Here is a 6,567-nt window from a genome sequence, read left to right on the forward strand (position 1 = left end):
CCTTGAACTCCTGGGCTCAAGTGATCCTGCTGCTCCAGCCTCTTGAGTAGCTGGGACTACAAGTGCGCACCACCACACCTGGCTAATTTTTAAGTTTTTTGTAGAGATGAGGTCTTGCTGTGTTGCCCAGGCTGGTCTCGAACTCCTGGCCTCAAGTGATCTTCCAGCCTCGGTCTCCCAAAGTGCTGGGATTATAGGCGTGAGCCACTGTGTATCGGTTATACAGTACATTGTTCGAAGAGTCCAATAATTCTACAAGACTTTTTATAAAAACCAGCAGAGTCCTGCCCCCGGATGCTTCTTCCCAGACCCTGCTGTTCAGAAACAACCATTGAGTCCTTTTAGCCTTGGTGTTCACATTCATACCTAGATACCTAGATAAAGTGCTTATGCTGCTATTTCCTGATGTTTCAGTTTCAGGCATTTTCTGTCGATTTCTCACTATGAAAAATAAGACATTAACTTGCCCATATTTCCTTTAAAATATGTTTTATATTGTGAAATACATCATACAAAACACTGTACAAAATTTCCATGTCTTGTTAAAAATACAGTTAACACTCTGACCCACCAATCAGCTTAAGAACACAAATATAACATTACCGGAGTAGCCTGCACGTGCCCCTCAAATGCACTCCCCTCCCTGCCCTTCCCTTCTCCAGACAAAACCACTAATCTGTGATAATCATTTTCTGCCTTTTTCTTGTGATTATCGCACATGTACACATACTCCTAAGCAAGATATTGTTTTGTGGGCATATGTAAATGGAAACATACAGTGTGTATCCTGACTCGGCTTCTTTCAATCAACATCACGTTTTTAAGGTTTGTCCGTGTGGATGCATAGATGCAGTTGATTCGTTTTCTCTGCTCTGTTGTATTCTGTTGTATGACCGCATCTCCATTTATTTATCCAATCTTGTACATTGCACAAGAGTTTCTCTAGGGCATGTAGCTAGCAGTGGAATTGTTAGGGTGTAGGGTGTGTAATACATTTTCAGCTTTGCTAGGTAACAGCTGTTTTCTGAAGTGATTTCACCAAGCTCCCCTAGAAGTAGATGAGAGATTATATTGCCCCACATCCTTGCCAGCTCCTGGTGTTGACTAATTTTTTAAACTTTTGCCAAGTTGGTGGTGTGATATAGTAATTTCATTGTGATTTTCATTTGCTTTTCCCTGATCACTAATTTTCATATGTTTATAGATGACTTACGAGTCCTCTTCTGTGAAATGCTCTTTTATGTTTTTTGCCCATTAAAAATAATTGATTCACAGATGTTCTTTATATATTCTAGATATTAATTCTTTTTTTTTTTTTTTTTTTGGAGACAGCGTCTTGCTCTTTCGCCCTGGCTAGAGTGCCGTGGCATCAGCCTCGCTCACAGCAACCTCAAACTCCTGGGCTCAAGCAATCCTCCTGCCTCAGCCTCCCGAGTAGCTGGGACTACAGGCATGCACCACCATGCCCGGCTAATTTTTCTATATTTATATTTTTAGCTGTCCATATAATTTCTTTCTATTTTTAGTAGAGACGGGGTCTCGATCTTGCTCAGGCTGGTCTCGAACTCCTAAGCTCAAACAATACGCCCGCCTCAGCCTCCCAGAGTGCTAGGATTTCAGGCGTGAGCCACTGTGCCCGGCCTCTTTTTTTTTTTTTTTTTTTTGAGACAGAGTCTCGCTCTGTTGCCCAGGCTAGAGTGCCGTGGCGTCAGCCTAGCTCACAGCAACCTCAAACTCCTGGGCTCAAGGGATCCTCCTGCCTCAGCCTCCCGAGTAGCTGGGACTACAGGCATGCACCACCATGCCTGACTAATTTTTTCTATATATTTTTAGTTGTCCAGATAATTTCTTTCTATTTTTTAGTAGAGACAGGGTCTCGCTCTTGCTTAGGCTGGTCTCGAACTCTTGACCTTAAGTGATCCTCCCACCTCAGTCTCCGAGTGCTAGGATTATAGGCGTGAGCCACTGCACCTGGCCTGCATATGAGTTCTTTACCAGTTTTATATGTTGCAAATATGTCCTCTCAGTTTGAGGTCGGCTTTCTTCTATGAGTAAAAGTCTTAAGAATAGAAGATCTTAATTTTAATGTAGTAGATTTTTATCCAAAATCTTTTCCTTTACGGGAATTTTTATGGGTTTTTTTTTTTTTTTCCTTTTGTATCTTGTTTAGAAAAACTGTTCCCTACCGTAATTTCATAAAAATATCTTCTATATTATCTTCTAAGCATGTTATAGTTTTGCCTTTTACATTTAAGAATTTTAATGTACATGGAATTGATTTTTGAATGTGGTGTAATAGGAATTTAATTTAATTTCCCTGTATAGGTCTATAATTGTCCCAGCAACGTTTATTGAATAGTCTGCCTGTTCCACATTGATCTCCTATGCCAAGTCTACAAAAAAAATGAAGTTTCCAAATATGCTTGGGTTTGTTTCTGTGCTATGTTCCATTGGCCTATCTGCGCCAGTACCACATTGTCTCAATAACTATAACTTTATCATATGTTTTGTTCTTCTTCCAGATTGTCTTGACTCTTCTTAGGATCTTTGTTTTTTCACACATATTTTTGTCAGCTTGTGAAGTTTTGTGAAACTGCTGGGCTTTTGGGTGGAGTAACATTGAATCTCTGGATCTATCTGGTGAAAATGAATAATTTTATGACATTGAGCTTTCTTATCCAAGAGTACAGTATATCATTGGATTTGTTTAGAACTTTAGCATTTTCCAATGGAGTTTTATAATTGTTTCCAGGAAGGATTACACATTATTTGTTAGAATTATTTCTGGGTATTTTCATATGTTAAATATTCTTGGGAAATTAAATGCAGTATCATTAGATAGTGATCCTCTTATTTTAAATAATGCCTTTTGCCTTAAAGTTTATTTTATCTTCCATTAATAAAGCTATAGTTGCTTTCTTTTATAAGCATTTACCTGGAATACCTTTTTTCCATCCTTGACTGTTAGTTTCTCTTTGTTCTTATGTTTTCAAAGTATCTCTTGTGAATACATATAGCTGGGTTTTAGAAAAATCTTTTTTGGTTATTTTTGGCCTTTGCTAAAGAGTTAAATCCATTTACATTTAGTATTGTTGCAAATATATTTAGGTAAGCTTCTTATTTTTATGTCCTTTTATTTATGTCCTCCCAATTTGTTCCACTTTTAAAAATTCTTTTTTTAACCTTTCTTTCTCATCTTTTTTGTTTTATTTTCTCTCTTTCTTCTCCTTCCATCTTTACCCTTTCTACCTATGCTCTGTGCCTATTCTTTTAGCTGTTGTTCTAGTTATTTGAACATACATACTTACCAACATCTAAAAAATCTTCAATATCTATCCTTCCTACCAACAATCCCAGGATCTTAAAACACTTTAACTCTGATTTCCCACTTATAAATAATATGTTATCATTGTCCAGGACTTAAAACCTTGGTGTTAGATGATCCTGAGAAAAATATCCTCTTAGATTTCATAACCACAAGTAAGCCCCAACATGAGTTTGTGGTCCAGATTTATGCTAACTATGCAGTCCAAAAAAAAATCTTAAACAAATAATTTAATTTAGAAAAGTCTTATGTTGGTAGTGCCCCCCAGGCAACTTAGAGAAGTAAATGCAAATCCTCTTTGGAGGAACTGTCTTCAATCCCCAGGCCTCAAAGGATTTCCACAGATAAATGTTCAAAGAAAGGGATTTGCTCACAGATAAACACAGGAAAATGCACCATGAGTGAGAACCAGCAGAAACAAAACACAGCACAAACAGACTTACAAAGTCTTTAGATACTGTCATTATTTGATGAAGAATATAAAATAACTATGTTTCATAAGTTTAAAGAAATGACTGAGAAGTTCTAAAATAGATAAGAAATTCAAGTCTTTTGGGCTCGAGTCAAATAGTAGAACCAAATAGAATTTCTAAAAATGAAAAATGAATACCATATTGTGTTGACTATAAAACAAGATTGCTACCAAGATGCACCCTAATTTTATGTGACATCAAAAACACTGCCAACTATCATTGCAAGATGCCACTGATTGTAAGATGCATCCTGACTTCAGAGGTGTTAAAATGTGGGGAAAAAATTGTTTCAGAATTGATGAACTGTAGCAACCGAAATGTACAATTTAGCAGATTGATTAAATTGCAGATTAAATTTGCAATCTGATGAGAGAATCAGTTAACTGGAATAAAGAAACAAATATTTGATACAAATAAATTGTTCAGAATGTAGAGAAACAATGAAATGGAAATACAACAGAAGGGTTAAGAGTCTTGGAGGATGGAATGAGAAGGCCTAATATCTATCTAATCAAAAGTTCCAATTACGCCGGGCGCGGTGGCTCACGCCTGTAATCCTAGCACTCTGGGAGGCCGAGGTGGGCGGATCGTTTGAGCTCAGGAGTTCGAGACCAGCCTGAGCAAGAGCGAGACCCCATCTCTACTAAAAATAGAAAGAAATTATATGGACAGCTAAAAATATATATAGAAAAAATTAGCCGGGCATGGTGGTGCATGCGTGTAGTCCCAGCTACTCGGGAGGCTGAGACAGGAGGATCGCTTGAGCTCAGGAGTTTGAGGTTGCTGTGAGCTAGGCTGACGCCACGGCACTCACTCTAGCCTGGGCAACAGAGTGAGACTCTGTCTCAAAAAAAAAAAAAAAAAAAAAAAAAAAAAGTTCCAATTAGGCAAGTGTGGTGGTATATGCCTGTAGTCCCAGCTACTGTGGAGGCTGAGGCTGGAGGACAGCTTGAGCTCAGGAGTTTGAGCTTGCTGTGAGCTATGATGATGCCACTGCACTCTGGCCCAGGTGACACAGCGAGACCCTGTTTCAAAAAAAAAAAAAAAAAATCCAGATGAAGGGAATAGAGAGAGTAGAGAAGAAGCAATGTTTAAAAATATAATGGCTGAGAAATTTTGAAAATAGTGGCAAGAGAGCAATACCCAGATGCAGGCATTCAAATGATTCTCAGGCAGGACGAAACAAAAGAAATCTATACCTAGACACATTGTGGTGTGTCTGAAGAATACATGATAAAACTGTAGAATATCACAGGCAAAGAGAAGATCTTCAAAGTAGCCAGGAATAAGAAAACATCACCAACTAATGAGCAATAAGTAGACTAACCTATTACCTTTTAACAGCAAAAATCGAAGCCAGAAGACTGTGGGATAATATTTTCAATGTGCCAAGAGAAAAGCAATAATCAATCTAGAATTTATACCCCGTAAAACTCTTTCAAAAAGGAGAGAAAAATAGAGAACTTTCAAGTAAATGCAAGCAAAGATCTTTGATAAAGGCAAATCTGAAGAGATAGATTTGAAGCAGAAGGAAAATGATCTTAGATACAGGGTATATGCTTCTAGGAAGATCAAGAGCTCCAGGGTTCTGAGAAATCCTGGGGGGTGGGGAGTTGGCTTACCTTTTGGAGGTCTATCTGGCTTTTTCTTCTTTCTGGAATCTGGATTTTTTCCTTTTGTGTCAAACCAGTGATGCATTTAAAAAGCTGTTATTAGGCCAGGCATGATGGCTCATGCCTATAATCCTAGCACTTTGGGAGGCTAAGTGGGGAGGATCACTTGAGGCCAGGAGTTCACGTCCAGCCCAGGGCAACATAGTGAGACCCTATCTCTAAAAAAAAAATTGTTATTAAAAATATTTTTTGGCCGGGCGCAGTGGCTCACACCTGTAATCCTAGCACTCTGGGAGGCTGAGGCGGGAGGATTGCTCGAGGTCAGGAGTTTAAGACCAGCCTGAGCAAGAGCGAGATCCCGTCTCTACTAAAAAAAAAATAGAAAGAAATTAGCTGGACAACTAAAAATATATATAGAAAAAAATTAGCCGGGCATGGTGGTGCATGCCTGTAGTCCCAGCTACTCAGGGAGGCTGAGGCAGAAGGATTGCTTGAGCCCAGGAGTTTGAGGTTGCTGTGAGCTAGGCTGACGCCACGGCACTCTAGCCTGGGCAACAGAGCGAGACTTTGTCTCAAAAAAAAAAAAAAAAAAAAACCCAAAAAACATAAAAATATTTTTTATCCTCATTTGAGTTCTTTCATTTAGGTAGGATTGTTTAGGTATCAAACCCATACACTTGCAGGAAATAAAAGTCCTCCAACAAAATTTCTTTAGGGAAAACCTCCTTCAGCCTATATGGAGTCCATGTTACTTGTCCTCGAGGTACAATGTACCTTCCTCTTGTGGCACATACAAACTATATTTTTACATTTACCTGGAGGCAGACATACTACCCTTGCACTACGAGGTCACCATTTTTCTGTATGCTTTTGAAATAAATTGTCTACTTACCCCATTAGAAATTTAAGGGCCAGGTATATGTTGCTCCCTGTTTTACTTCCAGACCTTAGCAAGCGGCCTGGCACATAGTAGCTATTCAGTATACATTTATTGAGCAAAGGATTGGATGAGTAATTAATTATGAATGAGAAGCCAGCATGGGGTATTAGGTCAAGCAGAGCTCTGTGTCTCTGCTTCAAATTCGGCCTTTGGAGATGATGCTTTTGGGGTTGGTGAATTCCCAAAGAACTCTGCAGCTTGATATAGCAGCCACAT

Source organism: Eulemur rufifrons, chromosome 29 (genome assembly GCF_041146395.1).
Source record: "Eulemur rufifrons isolate Redbay chromosome 29, OSU_ERuf_1, whole genome shotgun sequence".
Classification (NCBI taxonomy): Eukaryota; Metazoa; Chordata; class Mammalia; order Primates; family Lemuridae; genus Eulemur; species Eulemur rufifrons.